The sequence below is a fragment of the Mus caroli genome, unplaced genomic scaffold (assembly GCF_978045245.1).
Source record: "Mus caroli unplaced genomic scaffold, Mus_caroli_1 scaffold_6, whole genome shotgun sequence".
Classification (NCBI taxonomy): domain Eukaryota; kingdom Metazoa; phylum Chordata; class Mammalia; order Rodentia; family Muridae; genus Mus; species Mus caroli.
In genome coordinates, this window is record NW_028227261.1 from 1,814,372 (window position 1) to 1,835,000 (window position 20,629).

Below are 20,629 nucleotides of genomic sequence, written 5' to 3' on the forward strand. Positions count from 1 at the left end.
GCTGCGGAAGGAAGGTCCGTTCTGAAAGGGCCTCAGCGTGCAGTTCATAATATTCTTTGAAATAAAATAGCTCACTTGTGCTTAGTGGCTTTAATCAGCCCTGACTTTTGATAGTCAAACAATAGCTAATTACAGTAGCACCTGCCTTCCAGGCCCTGTCACGTCGGCTCCTGCCGGAGAGAGGCCTTGTCTGGAAGCTGCATGATCCCTTAGACTCTCCCTGCACAGAGTCACGAGAACTGACACTCAGCAAGTTTGGTAGCCATTAGCAAAGGGTTATTTTGCTGCTGCCGCTGTATTGCTGGCTTTTCCATTACATTTTTCTCCTTTGTATTTTTAGGGGGGTGGGGGTGAGGGCAGGGGACAGAAAAAAGAGGCCTTGGGGGTGTGAGTCCTGGGTCCTTTGAACCCAACTGTAAGTGTGCTTTCTCTGAGGACCCGGGGCGCCTGGCATGCCGTGTTTGAGATTTCGAATGGGGTGTTGTGACCCTGAGAGTAGACCTGACACAGAGAGCAAACTGATGCTTTCAGGTCTGCTCCAAACAGGGGCACAGATCCAGAAAGTTCTCGGGGCCAGCCTATCTCTGCCAGGCAGAGTATTTTCTATATGAGATGTGCCACTGATGTGTAGGGACCAGAGAGACTAGCCTAGTGGAAATCATAAATTACTATCTCATTTAGATCTTTCTTTTCTCATTAATTTTGCCTGGCAAATGAGCTTGGGTTTTCTAGAATCCAGCCAAGTGAGTAACATCAGCCCTTCAGCCATGGGCTTGACAGGCCCTGTAATGGGTTCCTGGGAATGAGCAAAGATATCGGCAGTGAGAAGTGGTGGGCACCATTCTGCAGGCATTGGAAGACCTGGCCCTCACTCTTGCACACAGCAGCTTCTGCCCACCTGGCTCCCCCAGATCCCAGACAGAAGCAGGGACATGATGATTGGACCGGATCTACCCAAAGCAGGGTAGGACCACAGACAGAAGTCATAATCCAATGTGAGATACGTTCTTGGGACCGTGGTTACATTACCGTTTGTTGCTATGGGGACAGTTTTGGGCACATCAAGCCAAGCCAAAGGTCCCTCTAGCATCCAGATTCTCTCCAGAACTCCATCTAATTCCTGCCTGGAAGAATACTGAAGGGACGAAAGGGTCCTCTGCCCCCACCAATTCAGGTGATTGAGGACGACATGGAAACTTAGAGGCAGAGCTGAGGATAGGAAGAGAGCCATGGACACCCAGGGCCACAGCTGGCCACACAGGTGGGAGCATAGGGAGCAGAGACCAGAGGTGCCCTCCTGAACTATCTCCATCACAGCCAGGGAAAAATATCCCCTTCCCTGAGGCTGTCAGACTGTGCATGCCCGGTCAGTGGTCATACCCATTTGCCAGCAGCCCACCAAGTTCCTATCACTCTTTGGGCACCATCTCACTTCAGCTGGCTTTAGTCTCTGACACTGCATCATGTTAACAATTACCTACTGCCAGCACTCGCCAAGATCTAGCATTGAAAAGGCTTCTGGGAGGGAAGGAGAACTGGAAGGCTGTTTTCTGTTATGGCAGGTTTATTTTTCCTTGCAATTATGTCTGACTAAGATGTCCTCGTGTGGGGGTCACTTCCCAAAAAAAGGCTGATTCATCTTGCTTAGGACAGTCCCCCCCCCCCCAACTCCAGGCTGCTGCCAGGGTCTCCCTGAAAGCCCAGCCCGTGGGAGGAGACCTGGGCCCAGTGTGGCCATCCCCACCATGGACAGCTTTGGTGGAGGGCTTCTGGACTCACCTCAGTTAAACAGCCCTTCTGCTCAGGAAGAAGGCGTGGGCTCCTTGGCTTCATGAGTTGGCCTGAACTGCTGGCAGCATAAAGCCACCACCGACTAGGGAGTTGGCAGGAAGGCCCCCAAGTTTCATCTCCTTCCATGTCTGTCCCTCGGGACACCACCTCACAGTCTTTCACCTCCCTGTCTCCGGTCTACCCAAGTGACTGTACACAAGGCCATTGATAAGAAAGGGTCCATTTCTGATCAGCTCAATTCCCTCCTTAGACAGCAGCCCCAGCATGGCCTGGTCTGCTCCTGTGCCTGCTGTTCTGTCTCTTCTCATCGCCAGGGACCTGGCCCAGCTGGTGCCCTTAGCTGACCATTATTGGAAAACGTATGTACATGAAGACTGGGCTTGAGTCAAGTGTAGCCTCCAGCCCACCTACCACCTTCCCCGCCCGCACCAACAGGCCAACATCTGCCTCTTGTCTCTCGAGCATTTGCCTTCACCGATCAGTTTGATTGATCATCTCTGCAGCCACAGGTTGGTAATAAAGCTGTTTTTAGAGCCCCCTGCATTTCCCCTGGGACCCCATCGGTATGACAGGACTTGATGCTAGCCATTCGTCACCTGCTGCCTGTGATCACTGTGTGCAATGACCAGCAGACAGACAAGAACCAGGCTAGGAGGGAGAACCAGTAGGGGGCTGCTCTATTTGGGACAAATGGAAGAAGCTGATCCTGTGTCCCCTACCACCGTCAGGCTCTAGGCAGTTGGAGAGGCTCCAGCATCTAGAGCAGGAGCCTGCTATGCCATCAGGGACATTTCTGTGCACTGTGAGCTTTGCCCTCTCTATAGATGTACTGACTTTGGCTCTGCCGACCTCAAAGACCAGCAGGCATGCCGTTGGAAGGGTGTGGTGACCTCAGCTGGGCCACAGGTCCTCTTCTTGCTACCAGGAACCTTTTTTAGACAAAGCAGCAGTGTGCCAGGAGTCCAGTCTGCCCTCTGTCTCCTTCTTGGGAGAAAAAGATGAATCTCTGCTGTTGCCTCTGGGAAGAGGGCCTGTTCTCAAATACTGGGGCCTAGACACAATGAGATGCTTGCCTCAGGGAAACCCACAAAGCTTTAGAAAACATGGTATTTGTTACATCTATACACAGAGAGACAGTCCAGACACACATGCACACAAATACATAAAAATGCCAGATACACATGTACATACATGTGCAGTAATAAACCATGACACATGTACAGAGAGACATAGCAAGCATGTATGCACAGAGACAGACTAAGCACATGAATACACAGAGATACACATATACTGCAATCACAGACACTAGAAACCTGCATAGAGGCACATCAGACACATACACAGAAATACACAGAAATTCACACACCATACATGCATAGGGATGTGAGATACACATATACACACATGAACAGATGTACAACATACATGCACATAACATGTTCACAGTGATAGGTCAGACACATGCAGAGACATCCAACCAACATGCACATACATGGAGCCAGACAACATACACACACACAAACACACACACACACACACACACACACACACACACACACACACACAAACATACATACACATACACATAAACAAACACACACACACACACACACACTTGCATATATCATACCAGATCTGAGTTCTCCATGGGGGCTAAAGTTGAGAGATTCCCAAAACCATGAAATGAGAGAAAAATCAACTTCTCATCTAGAAAAAAACCCAAAAACCAATAACAACAATAAACAACAAAACAAAAATAGATTAAGAGTCAGCAGCCCTGCGTGTGTCAGGGACTCTGAGTCTAAGTCTCAGCTTGATCCCTTTCTCCTCCCAGTCCCTCCAGTCCTATCCAGGGTCCCCAACCTTGTCATTAGTTGGACTTCAAGATCTTTACTCAATCCTTAGCATTCCTACCCACTACAGAGCAAGACCTCCAGGTCCTCACTGGCCAACAGGACCCTTGATCCTCCCATGGGCTGTCACCCTGGAGAGCAAGTAAAGATCTGACTTCCCTGGGATACTTTAGCCAGAACCCTAAGCATTCTGCCATGTGGGTGACAGATGGAGACAAATCATGCCTCTGCTATGGGGCAGGACATTAGCAGCCTCGGACACAGGGGCCTGTGCATCCATATCCAGTCAGTCTTCTGATAGCAGGGCTTTTTGATGATGTGTGATGTAGCTGTGATTCGGAACTCCTTAGCTGAACACTACCGGAACAGTGTGCTGCTCTGCAGATGTATGCATGGCGGGAATGTTTCTGTAACTGCAGTATCAGCTGCATGCACTGCAGGGTCTGCAGTGAGCCTGGATGCCCACCAGACAGGCTGCTCTCAAGCTCACGTAGCTTCTGCCCGGGGCATTTCATTCTGGGCCCGTGCTCACCATCACCCACATCACCAGCAGCCCTTAAAAACTGTCCCCTCTCCCAGTTTTGGCGACAAGTTCACTGGTGATACTTCTCTGGAAGACATCTAAAAATCTCTGCTGATATGGTAGGAAAGATCAGAGTGGGTAATAGAACCCTCACCAGACATAGAACATCCAGACATTGCCTTTCCACACTGCAAGTCGACCCCTCTCCCCGCTGCATCTCCATGCCTGGTATTTCCTGCTGGTCAGTGTTGGAAAAGAACTCAGCCAGCAACCTGTGTCTGGCAAGTTTACAGCATGTTTTCTGTCTGTCACCGTCAGCCTACTTCCTTAGGGGCTGGGCCGGGGTTGGATCTAGCTTTCCTGTGCATTACTTTTGCAAAGAAAGTAGGCGTGGAAATAGCTGCTAGTGTCCTACAGAACAACTCATTCCAGTTTGGGGGTACAGTGAGAGTCCAATAAAAGAAATGCTAATTTACTCCCAAATCATAATTGTGGTTTTGTCCTTTGTGAAACAAACAGAAACATTTAAATACATTTTTTCCTCAGTGACATTCAAAGCTAAGATGCAGTTCAAGATAGACACATGGCACTCTGCAGGGTGTATACTTGTGCCCATGGGTATCAGCAGACTCGTAGCTGCCCTGATCATGCATGATGCATGTGTGTGTAGCAGATGGCAGGGGCTGTGGGTATCTCTCAGAAAGTGTGAGGGTTTCTGTCAGAATCACCTGATATAAGGGGTTCTGGGAAGGGACAGCTTCCTCTTGCTTTGAACATGGAAAGTGAGGGGGACACACACACAGACACATACACAGACACACAAACACACACAGACATACACACACAGACAGACACACACAGACAGACACACACAGACACACAAATACACACACACAAACACACACAGACAGACACACACAGACACACAAACACACACAGACATACAAACACACACACACACAAACACACACAGACAGACACACACATACACACACAGACACACAGACACACAAACACACACACACACACTGACACACACACAGACAGACAGAGACACACATACAGACACACACACACTATGAGCATGCAGCCCTATGTGAGTGAGAACACCTCTTTCAGGGAATCCAGGTTTAGGGTCCATAGGCCAAGGAGGCTGTTTAACTGAAGCCCACCATCCATCCCAGAATATCCACGCTCAGACTGCAGGTCTTAGGACTTCCCTCATTCCTGTTTGTTAAGTGGAGCTGGCTTCTCATCCCAGTTCAGACCCATGGTTGAAGCTTCAAGATTTAGCCATAGTTGCCATCTAAAACCTTCTCCAAGGTCTGATAATAACTGTTTAATTTTAAAAACAGGATACTTAATAAAGAGAATCTTGAGGGGGCTGGTTCCTGGGTTAAGTAGGAAGCATGCTTCATGGATGAGCTATGATTATTATGACTGACAGTTTCATTGATGAGCTACAATCAGTCATTGATGAGTTACGTCAGCTTGATGGGCTCTGTTCAAGGCTGCTGAAGAGCTGTAATAAAATGTTACACAACTATGATTGGACTGATAAGCTATGCTTTTAGAAAATAGAAATCAGAGATGGGGGCAGGAGTGGTGGTGGTAACTGCGGGGATAGAAGCTTTCAGACTTGCCAGGCCAACCAGATTAAACATGTGATCCGAGTTGAGTATCCTTATCCCGCTAAGTATCCTGACATAATCTGCGACCATCGTAACATATCTGTCTTAGGGCCAGTGTCTCAGTCTCAATCCAGTGACCCATGCCAGATCCTCAGTCTGTGCTTTACAAATGGGCACATGAGCTGAGGAAATGGGTGGGGGTGGGTACACTAGAAAGGTGACCCTGGGGCACAGAGTTGTCAGAGGGTCCCAAGGACTCCTCTGAAGATAGAACAGGGGCAGCATGGGGCTTATACAACCTGTGTCCTATGTAACAAGGCTGTGTGCAGTGTTCACATGTGTGCTTGGCCTGTCCAGCCCCTGTGTGTGTGGAGTGGGAGCCACCCTTGCCTCTTCCAAGGAAGCCCTTTAGATTTGCAAATTAAAAGCATCTGGTTTCCAACTTGGCCCCATTCTCTTACCTATAAACAGGCTGAGCCATGAGTTCTCAGAATGTTCTAGAAGAGGAATGTGCTTGGGGCCGGGGTAGCCAAACATTAGCATGCAGACATTTCCATGGAGAGGCCAGAAAGTGCCAGGCACTGGCTGGCACCCGCCCTGGAAACGCAGGCCGACTCTGCCAGCTGGGCAGTGCTGGCCATCAGCGTGCAGGGCAGAGAAGGGGGCTCCCTGCCTACCCCCAGGTCCTCAGCTCAGAGACGTTCGTTGACTACAACCCAGGACACGCTATAGCTGACTGCCTAGCCTTGTATACCTGTGTGCCACCTGCACCTCCAGAGCTCTGTGTTTTCTCCTGTCCAATCTTCTGATCTCTCCCTGCTCAAGGCATAGACGTCAGAGTTGAACACTCACTTCTCACAGTACAACCAAAAAGGAAGGTAGCTTCCCGGAAACCAGGGAAGGGCTCTTGTAGCCCTGGCCCTTAAGATCTTGGCCTGGAAACATTTGCTTCATGAGCTAATTGCCCAGATCCTAGGACAAGTAGTCGCTCAGCCACTGGGCTGAATATTATTTTCATGGCTGCTCTGCGACCCTTGGTGACCCTGGAACTGCTTGCTCCTTTCAGAGAGTCATGTTTTATCACCTGAGGCACGGAATCTCAAGAGCAGGCCTCAGGCTTGGGTAGTACCTAGCATGCAGTCAATCAGCTACACTGAGAGACCCACTCCTGGGTCCGTCTGACAAAGAATCCAGGGTTCTTATAGACTCGGGTGAGAACTGCAGTCAAGTCCCTCTCTGTTCACTCTCTTTGTCCCCAAGTCACCATCCTTCAGTGACCAAGGCCTGAGCTTTAGAAGGTCCCCTTATGACGGCCTCAGCAGAGAGAAGCAAGTGGGTTTGGTTCTGTTCCTCTCTGCACAGGTGGCCTCATCCTAGTCACTGTCCCTCCCTCTCAGGCCTATTGGAGGTCTTCTCCAAAGTCAGGCTGTGGTAAAGGTTGAGACAGGAGAGAAAGCAGGAGTAAAAGTAAACCTGCCTGCCTTTCTCACCGTCTCCTCCAGAGGCCTCCACACAGGCACAGCAAGGCCTGACAGCGGAGGGAGCAACTCAGATTTGGTGAGGGGGAGAGAGACACTCAGTGATAGCATTGAGGGCTGAGTCTAAGGGAGACAGGTGTCCCTAGGACCTGGCCAGTGGTTACTGCCTGGGATGTTCACCAGTGTCTGGTGGCACCTGGAGAGGGCTAAGGAGCCAGTCAGTTTCCTTCACTAGGCCTGTTCCTGGCCAGGGCCTATGGCCCACCTTGCTTTGAAGCTGGGGTACAGGCGCCCTCTATTGCCCAAGCTGGGACAACTTCTCAAACCAAGATGAAATGCCACAGTTCTCCTAGAGGTGATCTGCCTTTGGGAACCTTTAAAATAAAAGACTGATAATGTTTTAGTTCCTCCCTGACTCCTTGTGTAAGCCACTTGTGTGGTCACGGAGACATGAGCACTCTCAGAGTGTCTGTGTGGTAAGGAGACAACCTGGTATTCACCTGATAGGCCAATGTTCACCAGGGAAAAACGTGGCTAGCATGCTAGATACCTGCTAGAAAAGACAGGGCCAGGTTGAACTGCTCTAGAGGCCTCTACTTAGCAATGCTATTTAAACCTTCCGAGGGGGCTGGGGACTCCTCTGAGCCCCTCTTTTGGGATATAACAGCAGGGTCCTTCCCTGAACCCAAGGGCAGCCATGCAGGGAAGGGGACAGCTGTGTAGCACCAAGGGGACCAGGGGCTTCAGAGATATAGCAAACAGCTGTGTGCCGGTCAGTTTCCACTGTGCTCCCACCCCAGAGCCACAGCATGTTATTAGACCCTTGGAGGGAGGGAGGGCGGGCCAGAACCCTCCGACTTGGAACCTGCAAATAGCTGCTCAGCACCCCTAAAAGAAGGTTTACACCTGGTGCTGGGGTGCACTGGGAGTGCTTTGTATCCAAGGTGACATCTCTGCCTCAGGGGGCTTGTGGTGTCTCATTGTCAGAGCCCAGAAGCACAGCCGGCCAGGATAGAGAGGTTGGGGGTGCTAGCAGAGCTTGGGCAGCAGAAAATGGTTCCTCTCCAGGGGTAATATTAACCTACACCTTTAAAAGCCTAAAATGTCAGTGTCCTGCCTGGGACCAAACATGGACACACACACACACACACACACACACATACACACACACACACACACACAGAGAGAGAGAGAGAGAGAGAGAGAGAGAGAGAGAGAGAGAGAGAGAGAGAGAGAGCATGCCAGCCCCCGGCAGTTTATCCCTGACTCACTGCAGCACAGCCATGCCCTGGGGCTCCAGTCTGGAGTTCCTGACCCAGCAAGCAGGTGCCCATCCTAACTTTTTACTTACTTCTCACCCAGAAGACAAATGCTCGGCTGGCGCTGGGCCCTGAGGGCACTGTAGGAAGTGTGGCTGGCCTGGGAAGGCTTCTTGCAGCACAAAGGTCCTGAGAGGCATGAGTTCTGAAACCTCTCAGAGGCCTTCCATCAGCTGGACTTTACGGGACTCATAGGTAGGGCAGGCTGGGGCTGGGCAAGTGCAGAGCCTGCGAACCACCCTGGCACTCTCCATGTCAACAAACCTGTGGGGATCCCAGACCAAACTCTGGGAAGGCAGTTGGGGGAGGGAGACACTTTCCGTTTCTGAGAAGGTCCAAAGGTATGAGACCTGTTCGCCTTCGTGGTTCTGTCTTGGTGTCCAGAACCTTGTTTTAAAATTGTGTGGTTCCCTGAAACCTCTTGGCACACCAGGTAGAGGCCAGAAACTGAGAAAATAGTGGCTTCACACACCCCAAACTGTGGGTTTATGACAGACCTGGAAACATTTCAGAGGAATGTGTGAATGATGTCACCAAATACAATATTATGAGTCCTGAGGACAGAAGCCACTGTGGTCCTATGGGGCACCTTACCCAGCCACCCAGAGTGCTTGTGGAGGACCTGGATGGCCCTGGGGCATTGTCCCAGCTGTGTGTCCCTGCCCCTTGTGTCCTTTGGGAATGTTCCTCGCTCTCCCATGGAGGGGTTCCAGAGAGACCAACCCTAGAGAACTGCAGGCTTGATGTACTCTGCGGATGGATTGGTGACCTTATCCTTGCCTAGGGAGTGGTCCATAAATACTGGTAGCTGGGTCTCTAAAAGGAAGACTTTCTTATAGGTCTCCCAAGAAAGCAAAAGGGGGTATAAGCCATAATATGTAGGGGTTTGCTGCCCAGAGTCAGAGGAAGATGGCAGATTAGAGTCTGGAGACACAGGGGACTATGGGATGGGGGTGGGGTGGGGTCTAATCTACAGCAACTGAGGGAAGCTTCCAGCTCAGTGTACTGGGTATCATGTGTCACACTGGTCCCTTCTCTTGCAGTAACTGATGTGCTCCTGGCTTGAGATGAGCTTTGGGAGCGGTGTGAGGTGGGTGGTCCTTAGTTCTAAGCCCTCTGCTTTGAGGGCCAGGGCAGAGGGCACACTCCTCAGCTTTAAGCCCTCTGCTTTGGCACAAAGAAAGCAAACAGGTGTGAAGGAAGCAGTCTGGCCCCCACGTCCTGAGAACCCCAAAACACTCAGAGTAAGAGGCCCAACATCCTTGATGAGATTTCTAGAGCCTGCTGGGTAAACCAGGGTAGTCTAGAGTGGATGTGGGGTGTGTGAAGAGCATGGGGGTAGTGTGTCCCTGAGGTCCTCTTCCGTGCAGGTGGCCACCTGGACTCTTCTTGTTACCCCCTTCAGGTGTGGCTGGAGAGTCAGCTCTGCTCTCCTCGGAACCCATTGTTCCTGGGGCTGCCCTTAGCTCGGTTTACATTTTCATCTGATCCCTGTAATTCCGCAGAGCCAGCTCTGTGCAGCTGGTGACCCGTCCCCATTCACAAGGCTCAAGGCCAGCACAGTCTTTGTAGGCTGCTGTGACCAGACAGGCTTACTGGGTCCCCTTCTTCTTCTCCACCAACACCCACCTGTCTCCACAGGGCTGAGTCCTGGCCAGCCAGAGCCTGAGCACACCCGGCCCCAGTGTTTTCTGAAACTCAGTGTCCTCCAAAGGTTGATCCCAGGAAGGGACAGTCCCTTTTCTACCCTAGAAGGGGTCAGTGAAGATGAACAGCAAAGCCACTCTCTCAACCGGTCAGACTGCACCTACCATGCAGAGACTCTGTATCCAGCCAGGAGGGTCATCAGGCCTCCAAACACAGACTGGCACACTTCTTAGAAAGGAAGGTCTTAGCCGGGCGTGGTGGCGCACGCCTTTAATCCCAGCACTTGGGAGGCAGAGGCAGGTGGATTTCTGAGTTCGAGGCCAGCCTGGTCTACAAAGTGAGTTCCAGGACAGCCAGGGCTATACAGAGAAACCCTGCCTCGATAAACCAAAAAAAAAAAAAAAAAAAAAAAAAAAAAAAAAAAAAAAAAAAAAGAAAGGAAGGTCTTTTAGGCTTGGGCAGGTAGATGGTGGTGCTGTCTACACAGAAGCACATCCTGCCCAGATGACAGGGAGCTGGTAAAGGCCCCCATAGCATGACACTGGGAAAAATAAATATCAAAAGAACATTTGAAAGACTCAATAAATTGATCATATTCCCCGAACCTTCACCCCTTAACGAAGGGACCATTTAAATGCTAATGCTGCTTTTTAAAAGTCAATTACAGGAGTTTGCCAGGAATAGTCAGCACTCTTCAGCCTCTCCCTCCTCCTCCCACCCCCTCCCGCCCCCTCCCGCCCCTTCCTCCCCCCCCCCCCCCCGCCCGCACCCTCCCGCACCCTCCTTGAGAGTGCTGAGTGTTGGCCAACCCTGGAGGGAATATTCCCGCACAGTGGTCTTAGTAATTGAATCAACTTGATACAGACACCAAAAATACTGTAAGCTGTGTGGGTAATCGGAGGCGCATGTTGATAAAGCCGGCAGTGTGTGGGTAGAGAACCAAGGCAGACATGGTTAACCCTTCGGAGAGAACCAGAGGTGCTTAAGCACTGCCCTGCCCTGCCTTCTGGATTATGCCGGATAGATCTTGATTCCACCAGCCCCCTTCTGTGTGTCCCCCCCACCCCCCACATAGCCAAGAGCCACTGTCCTTCCTCTTGGTAGCATTTCTTGCTACCTGGTCTCAACCGAAGGCTCAGGACCCACGGATTTTGTTCAGCGCAAAATACTGTAGTGAGACCCCTCTCTCTCACCCCACCCATGGTGATATGTGTGTAAACTGAGCATTTAACTCACAAGCCCGAGACCCTCCCAATGCATAGATGATAACTGAGGCACAGAGAGACATGGAGCTGCCACCCACTAGTGAATGGAAAAAAACTAGAACTCACTGCTAGGTTTGCCCAGCCACACCCCACCATCCCCCACCAGCTACTGAGACAATGCACTGCTAGGCTGTGGCTTCTGGAGTCCTCTCCATGATCAGCATAGGACCACCATGGTGGGGGCAAGAGAAGGAATATAACAACATTGTGGGCATCTGTCTGGACTTCTGAGGGCTAAAATCATGGTTGATGCAGAATGCCTCACCCTGTCGAGGCTTCTGGATACAGCAGAGTTTGTGTCGAGGCCTAGATGTCCTCTCCTACCAGGCCAGCTCCTGGGTGAGGGTATTTCTGTGCTATCCGCTAGAAGCCATGAGGGAAAGCCAAGTCCCTGGGAGCCACTAATCTGCTTTCCCCGATGCTCTACCGGGAAATGGCAAAGGCTGAGTCTAAGCACGAGGCCCAGGACTGGCTAAGATCAGACCTGTGAGTGTTCAGCTCTGCGAGACATCAATGCCTGGTGCTTACCTAAAGGACACTGCCATACCCAACCATCATGGGACAGGGATTTTAATGCCTAAGGATCAGTAAGAATCCCTAAGCCTAGAGCCAGGAAGGCACCTGGCCCTTCGGGAGACAAAGAAAAATTCAGAGCTTTAGCCATCCCAAGGGAAGGGCAAGGCCAGAGGGTCCAGCTGTCCCTTGCCTGTGATGCTGGAGCACTGCCGAGCTTTCCAAAGTACTCTCGATGTGGCCGATGCTCACAGAGGTGTGATCTCATCCCGTATCTGAACCCAAAACAGAGTCTGCCCAGCCGTCCATCACTGAAGGACACTGGTGTTTGGCTATCACTGAGAGACAGGTGGCCCCTATATACTGTGCTCTATGGGGTTCCTCTCTGGGACATAGGCTGGGGGCCGGCTAGGCTGCAGGAACTCTGTACCCACCCAGAGGGAATTAGGTCGGGGTGGGGGGGCAGTGGGGATGCACAGAGAGAAGGAAACCTAAGATGGCCTGGGCCATGGATGGCAAAATCTTGCAAAAGTTCCTGAGGCAGCCCTGGGAGATGTCTGAAATGGGATCCACCAGTCTGAACTTGGCCACATAATACGGCTCTGTTTAGGAAGGGCAGGAGCACCCGGGCCCGAGCTGTCTTTCAAAGAGTGATAGTTACGGAAATTAGCGGCACAGAGATCCGCGCTCATCAGTCATCGGGAGCCTTATTAACTGTCTTAGGCGAGACCAGAGTGGCTTGCCCTCCTGACTTCAGGGGCCTGGGAGAGGCCATAGCCACCCTCTGCTTCCAAGTGAGGCCCTCTGGAATACAGGGGACAGATTTAATGTGCCACAATTGAGCCACAAGGCAGGAGCGGGAAGGACAGTCTGTCTGTCGAAACCACAGAATTCAGCCCACACATTCACACTGGGGCAGCTGTGATAAACATCGTATGTGCAGAGAGAGACCAGCTAGGCCCAGGCTACCTTCCATTAGTTACGCCCAACCCTGACCCCCAATCCTGACCGTTTAGGCATCCCACTTCCACCCTTTGGGCCTCGGTTTCTCTATCTGCACCATGAGCAGCGTGACAGTGGGGTTGTTTGCACGTTTAAGGAGGCATTAGGAAAAGTGCTTGACCTTTGAACAAAATCCAGTAACGATCACTGTGTTACAATTATTCTGGCAGCCCCGACAGCAGAGGGCCATCCCAGGAGTCTGTGAGCCTACTCAATCTCAGAACCCCACTTCCTCTCACCCTGGTGTCTCTTCTCAAAGGTCCAGTCTGATTTCTGAGTAGTCAGCACTGACTATGTTCTAAATGCTCAAGTCAGTGCCCCTCCAGCCCTGGGTCAAGGCTACAAAACTCCACACAACCTGAGAGCTTGTTTTAAAAAGCTGTCCCCCAGGCAGATGTACCCAAAGTGTCACACAGAACCCCAGAAATATGTAGAGTTAATTCTGTGACAATCAAACATTTAAATATTGCAATCAAATTCTTGTCCCAGACCCAGACCTTCTGCATCTCAGCACTGTGTGGGGTAGCTCTGTGTCATGTCGGGCAGGGGATCCTTCTCTGGTTTGGAACCCACTGAGATGGGCTCAGAGGACAAGCTCTGCTTCAAGCCCCTAGTCCCCAAAAATCTCCATGAGGGAAGATTAACAGACACTCTCCTACAGCCATAGAGCTAAGCCTAGAAGTCCCTAGCATCCCTTCTGGGCTTATTCCCATCACAGGGTAAGCATCTTCCCATGGGTCCTGGTGCCTGTGCAACACCTGCCCTCTCCGAGGTGCCTTTGTGTTTGCTGAATAAAGGCGAAACTCAAAGGGAAGGGTGCAGCCCCCTGAGAAGGAAGATCTGGAGACTGAGGTCTTTTGGACTAGAGAGCCCTTGGCAGGATGTGTGCCTTTCAAGGTCATGCCAAGGACCTTGCACACATGGCAGGTTTACTGAGGGGAGACATGTTGAGCTGTGCTGTCCAATGGCATCGCTCGAAGGAATCTGCCTGGCTGGATCCTGTCTTGTTACTCAACACTCACGTTATTGCTCAGTGAAGCTGGAGGAGAGCAGAGGTGATAATGTGTAGGGGGTGCACTTTGCCTTCCCAAATCTGTTCATTTTTAGCCCCTGGAAATCAAAGTGTTGTCCAGCTCTGTCTGGCGGCCTTTGATCTTCTACCCCCGCGTCTCCAGCTTGGGAGAAGCAGAGAGCATAAAAGATAACCACACTTGAGCAGGCTGTCCTCTTCCCAGGCAGCCCTAGTGCTGAAAAGAGAGCCCTTGATGGCTGTGTACCAACTTTCACCTTGACCATGCTGCCGAGGCAGACAAATACCGAGGGCATCTGGGACGACATGTGACCTGCTCACTCCCCTGAAGGAAAGGCCAGGTCTGCTGGGAGTGACCCTAGGGGCCCCAAGGCACAGTGCCTAGCTCAGGAGCCCATGCTGAGAATCTGCAGACAGGCTCGGGGCCTGGAATGCACTCCCACTACCAGATTTAGAAAACTAACTTATGCAGAGGGCTTTAAAGCAGCATGGGTGAATTTCTGGCTCCTAGAATTCTAGCCCTGAGGTCTTTTGCCCACCTTGGTAAAGTTTTCCTAGGCGGGTGTGACTTTCCATAGCCCAAACTTAGACCGAAACACAGGCTGCCTGAGCTCATCACGGGGTTATGAGCACATAAAGTACAATTATTCCTTTTTAAAGAGATGTTATTTATATTTGTGTGTGTGTGTGTGTGTGTATGTGTGTACATGTTTGTATTTGTATATGTGTGTGTGCGTGAATGTGTGTGTACATGCGGGTGTGTGTGCACGTGTGTGTGTGCACATGTGTCTATGTGTGTATATGTGTTCACATGTGTGTATGTGTGTGCACACATGCATGTATGTATGTGCATATGTGTATGTGTGTGTGCATGTGTGCGTGTGTGCATGTGTGCGTGTGTGTGTGTGTGCACATTTGTGTGCCATGTGCATGCAGGTGCCCCCAGAGGCCAGAAGAAGGCATCAGATCCTCTGGAGCTGTAATTACAAGAGGTTGGGAATTATTGTGGATACTGGAAAGCAAACTTGGGCTCTCATGAAGTAAGTGCTCCTAACTACAGAGCTATCATGCCGGCCTTCCTAGGAGTGCTGATGTGCCAGTTGGAAAGGGACTCTGCCAACCTCAGAACCACCCTAGACTCTAACAAGTGACGATGACTCAAAGATATCATTGATTGAAAAACTGATACTCTGGGCAGAGAAGAAACTGCCCTCAGGCATGGTGTTACATTAGGATGGAGGAGACCTTGGGAGAACCATCCCCCATGAATGGCAAGGCAGGTCCCATTGTCACTTGAGAAACAGTACCTACCGCGTACAGTCAGGTTTCCAGGAGGAAGTTTCCATAATAGGGCCAACACTTACCTCAAAATCTGAGGCTGATCTCGTCAGTACCCCAAGCCCTTCATTGGTCAGAAGCCTTCAAACCAGCCATGGACACTGGCTTTGATAATAGTGTGTGGATAAAGGTTGTATTGCTCTCCGGGCCATGATTCATCCGTGAACCAGGACAAGGCAGTAATAGGAAGGCAGATCGCCAGGGGCAAAGTTACGACTCAAACTTATCAGAGGCGGTGAACTCCGCGCTGCGCTGTTAAATAGAATTCCATTACTGTTTCATAAATAGAGAGATTGAAGTGCCCAGGCCAGGAACGGATGATCAGGGGAGAGTACGTTTTAGCTAAACTCGTGAATAGCATTGGTTTTTGAGTAAGTGGTTGTCTAAACTAATAGTCGGGTATTTCATTGTTAAGAGCTTGTTGAACGGGATTTATGGCTGAATCCTGCATGGCTGTTGTGCGGGATGCTCAGCAGTTGCCGGGAGGTTGGGGGATCGGTGGCAGTGCCGCTAAGTCTCTAGTGGTCTCCTCTGCATCTCCTGGCTAATGTTGGCCCTTATAGATGTGGTGACGAGCCTAGCTCCCGCGAGAAGAGCACCTGGTGGGCACTGCCCAGAGTGTGAGCACAGCTTCAGGCAGGTGCTCGAAGCCTGTGCCTGTGGATAAATGACAGCCACCAGGGGTTTGGCTTCTCCACAAGTCACCCTATTACCGCATGGCATCCCCTGCTTCTCCCAGGGTCTGGTGCTCTGCTGGGTGTCCATTAGTGCTTCAGAGACTAGTGATGATGGTGTCCGACCTGGGACTGGTGAAGGAGAGAATGTGAGGCAGAGATGCTGGCTGGGAATGACTGAGTCACTGCCTGTGCTAGACAGGGCAGTATAAGCAGGACTTCAGAGTGAAGAGGGCTTCTCTCATCTTGTGATTCATTGATATTTCTGAACACATCCAGAGACGCTCTGTCCTGAACCATGATGCCCCTTTAAGCTTGGCTCTGGAAACCAGGTGGACAAGGACCCCAGAAAGCTTGAGATATTCCCAAATGACTGGGTCAGGATACAACCTCTCTGCACTGACATCAGTGGCTTCCCACCCAGGGAGTCTTGTGTAATGCATTTTTCCCTACCTCCAAGTATAGAGTCCCCATGCCAGCTGTAGTGAGCAAGCCAGGAGACTGGGGAAACCTGGGAAGCTACTCCTATCCTTTGCCTCTCTTTACAGGGCCTGTTGAGTTAGAAGGAGCAACCATGGTTTTCCTCCCAGAATGCCATGGCAGAACAGTACCTGATGTGGGCTAGTGGGGGCCCTAACACCACCAGAGAAGCCCCATGATAGTTGTTGAGGTTGTTTTGCTTTGATTTAGTTTTTTTTTTCAATAGAAATCACTAGTCACACATACACACACATGCACACACACATGCACATATATACACACATGCACACACACATACACACATACACACACACACACATACACACACCAGCCACAGGTCCACCTGCTTTCAAAATGGTAGACTCAGGAGAGAATGAAACAGGATATGAGGATTTTATCTGGCCCTGTGGCACTTTCACCAAGACCTTATCCCACCTGGATGCCGCCAAAGACCATAGCTCACTCCATCCCTGCATCCAGAGAGCCCAGAAGCTGCTGATGTAGGAGACCTACATGCATCTCCATTCACAGAACAAGAATCTCCATGAGATCCCTATCACTACCCCTGCCCTGGTCTCAGTTTCCCCTCTTCAAATGATGTCAGGGCTGGTCTGGGATCAGGCATGGCACTGTCCAAGAGTAGGAAGAAGATATTCCAAGACTAGCTCTGGAGGCAGTGTTGCTGCCCCCGCTGCCCCTTGCTAACCCTTGCTGACCCCTGCTGACCCCCATGCACATCAACGATCCATAACGGAATGGCCGCATTCTCCAGCGCAGGTGTGCAGTCCCCACACCCATCAAGTAGCTGGGGACGTGGGCCTTATGAACAAAGAGTCCTTTACAGGCAACTCTGGGCTGACATCCGCCCACAGTCTGTGGTGCGGAACCTATGCTGTGTCTGCTCTGTGCCGTGTCTGCGTGCTCTTGCTCTCTCTCTCTCTGTGTCTGTCTCTCTGTCTCTCTGCCACTGCCAGCGTCTAAAGCTGGCTCACCGCAGCTCGCCCACCTTCGGCTTTGTTTAGTCTGGGGGCAGCTCCGTGGATGGGGCTTCTGGGTACTGGGCTCATCCCTCCTCAAGATTCTCCCAGAATCCTCTGGCTGAAGATATTACTCCCCCTGCAGGAGGATAAATTATTGCCAGAGTTGAGACATTCCTATCTCTCCTATGGGCAGAGTGGGCAGAACTCTGCCCGGAGAGACACTGAGATATAACACTGCATGACTGAAGACAGTCGTGGAGACGGTTGCTTGTGGAGCACAGAGATCCCGCTGCCACAGTCCTAAGTTTAGGATTTTCCGAAAGGCAGAGGGAGCTTTGTTCAACCTCAGTCTGAACAGTCACTTGACTCCAAGTCCAGCATCCTCACTTGCTTACATGCATGGCAGAGAATCCATGAGAAACAGCTTCCAACCTGGTTGAACGGCTCCACTGTTGCTCCTGGGCATGGCCAGTTTTTCATCCACAGGGACAAGGATCCCATCCCCACATTGAAAAGATGTACTTGGGGTCTAGGTGGCTGTGGGGACTCGGGATGTCTGTACAGTTTGCCCTGTTCCCTGGTGTGGCACAAATGTGTCTGAATGGTCACCCGACAGAGCCCCAGCTGCTCTTTCCTCTAGAACACTGATCTCCACGCAAGGGTGGAGAAAAGTTGCAGCCACGGCCTGTACAGAATCCACTGCAGAAATGAGCAGGAAGAGGGGGCATCTGCAGTGACTCCATAGGTCTTTGTTGCTGTGTTTCGCAGGAGAAGGGGCGCCAAGAGGGAATGGGCAGCGTTTCTTGTAGGTCAGCCCGCCCCAGGGCGTCCAGGGAAATTCAGCATCCACAGTTATCTGGGGAGGATGCTCACAGTGGCAGGGGCAGGGCCCCAAGCGAATGCCAGGCAGCCTGAGCGTCGTGTGTGGGCCAGTGCGAACAGCTGCAAGGGAGGTGGAAGAGTGAGGGAAACAAGCTGGGCTGAGAGGATGCCAGCTTGCTTTCCAGGAGAGACATTTTGGGTATCACTGGTGTAATGACTTGCAATACAGCTGTGTACAGCATCACATCGTGGTCTGTACCCCATGTCACATCGGCTTGTGGCACAGCGGGAAGTCCCTGCTGCTCAGGGACAGTGTAATGTCTGCCACGTCATAACGCAAGCGTGAACAGACCAGACCCTCTGTCCTTCTTCGAGTGACAATCCCACAGCACAGACTCGTGTGTCTGTCATCCGGTGGTGTCCGGCATCAGTTTAGAGTGCAGCCGGGCTCACAAGAGTGCCGTGAAGTGGTCAGCCATGCCACCCAGCAGCAGCCTCGTGCACCTCGGATCTCACGTCCCTGCATCTGTGTCTGTGTCATCAAGAGCCTCATCTAAGAAGCAGCTCGGACTAGTCAGATTACGCTTTACTCTGTGGCATTTGCCCAGTGACAGAAGTTACTCCACACCTGACTTCCCAGATTCATCCCCACCATGAAGTGACTGTCGGTTGGGTGGACATGACTTTGGACTGACTTCCATGTTCCGACTGTCTCTGTAGCATCCTGCAGGCTGCCTGCCCTGCACAGTTCTGTATCACAACAACCTCTGCTGTTCTTGGCCATCCTGGATTAGAGTGGGATCCAAAGGAATGGTGGCCAACTGTTCTTTTGTTCTTTCTGTCTCTCTCCAAGTGCCTGGTGGAATGAGGCTCCCGGTGGGGCCCATCCACATCTGGTGAGAGGTTTTTGAACACAGCAAGAGGCAGGAGAGCTTGAAGGAAGTGATAGTGTCAGACAGGAACATTGAGGAGAGCTAAGCTTTTGGTATCCTGTTGAGCCCAGCCACCATCTAGAAAAACAATCAGTTTGGAGGAACAGAGAATTGGGAAACACTGCCCAGGGGCAAGAAGAGAAGACTGGAATTCAGAGCCCCGCACTCCAGGGGGAATCCAGCCAGAAGCACAGGTACCAAGAACATGCACATTGCTATGGGCCATGGAGGAGGATGCAGAGGTGTAAGGAGGGAGGAGATGGAGGCCTGGGCTCTTCTTAGAGAAGATTCCTAACAGCCATACCCCTGGAACTTAGGAGTAAGTGACCAAAAAATCATCCATACCTCAAAATAGTAGATTCAAATCCAGCTGTATGTTGGTGGTCCATAATACCTGGCAAAATCAACTTAAAAGAGGAAGGATTTATTTTGGCCCACAGTTTCAAAAGCATCAGTCCCATGCTCAGTTAGCCTCACTGCTTTGGGGCCTGTGATGAGGCGGAGCATCTGAGCACAAGGGCACAGCAGAGCTACTTAGTTCACAGCGGCCAGAAAGCAGAGGAACCAAGGAAGGAACGGGTACGAACTACTTACCAGGCATAGCTCAGTGGACCACTTCCTCCTAACAGCCTACGAGGCATGACCTCATCGGTGGATTCACCCATGGATTGGAACCTTCAGGATACAATCACACACACACACACGCACACACACACACACAGGACCATCAGATAGCAACCCAGCTTTCAACATAGTCCCTAGCAGCGCTTGCTTAGACCCTAAAGGACATGAGAAATGTTCCCTGCATCCAAATCATCTTCCTGCCCATCTCCTTCTCCATCCTGCTCACCAGGCCCTGAGCATCCAGGACTCAGTCCAGGCAAGGATCCACAGCAGAATCAACCATATGGGGGCAACCCTTTAGAACAGCACTGCCCACTTCAGAAGTCACAGGCAGCTTGTTGCTGCTAAGCCCTGGGGAATGCAGCCAGGGCTGCAGAGGCATCTGAGATCTCCTTTCTATTAATTTTAGCTAAGTTGCATTTGAACAGAATCTTACTGAGACAGGCAGCACACACTGACTGATGGGCCCTTTAGGTGAGATGTTGGTCCACAGGGAACTCTTGCCCTCACCATACTGATCTCAGTTGACCATAGTCTGTTGTTGACACAGTGAGAGCTGTTACCTTGTATCTGATCCTACCAAGATCTGTCAGAATCACAGCTTCTTGAATTTCCCTACTATAGTATATCTTTAAAAAAAAGTTTTTTAAAAGAAATTATAGTTGTGTGTATGTGTGTGTGTGTATGAGTGTGTGTATATGTGCGAGCATGTGTGAGTGAATGAGTG

At 51.0% G+C, this 20,629-nt stretch overlaps 1 protein-coding gene across 5 annotated transcripts in view; it reads left to right on the forward strand.

The window, feature by feature from the left end:
• Nucleotides 1-20,629, forward strand: part of Prdm16 (PR/SET domain 16) — a 320,426-nt gene that overhangs the window by 180,315 nt on the left and 119,482 nt on the right. The gene's annotated exons all lie outside the window — the stretch shown is intronic.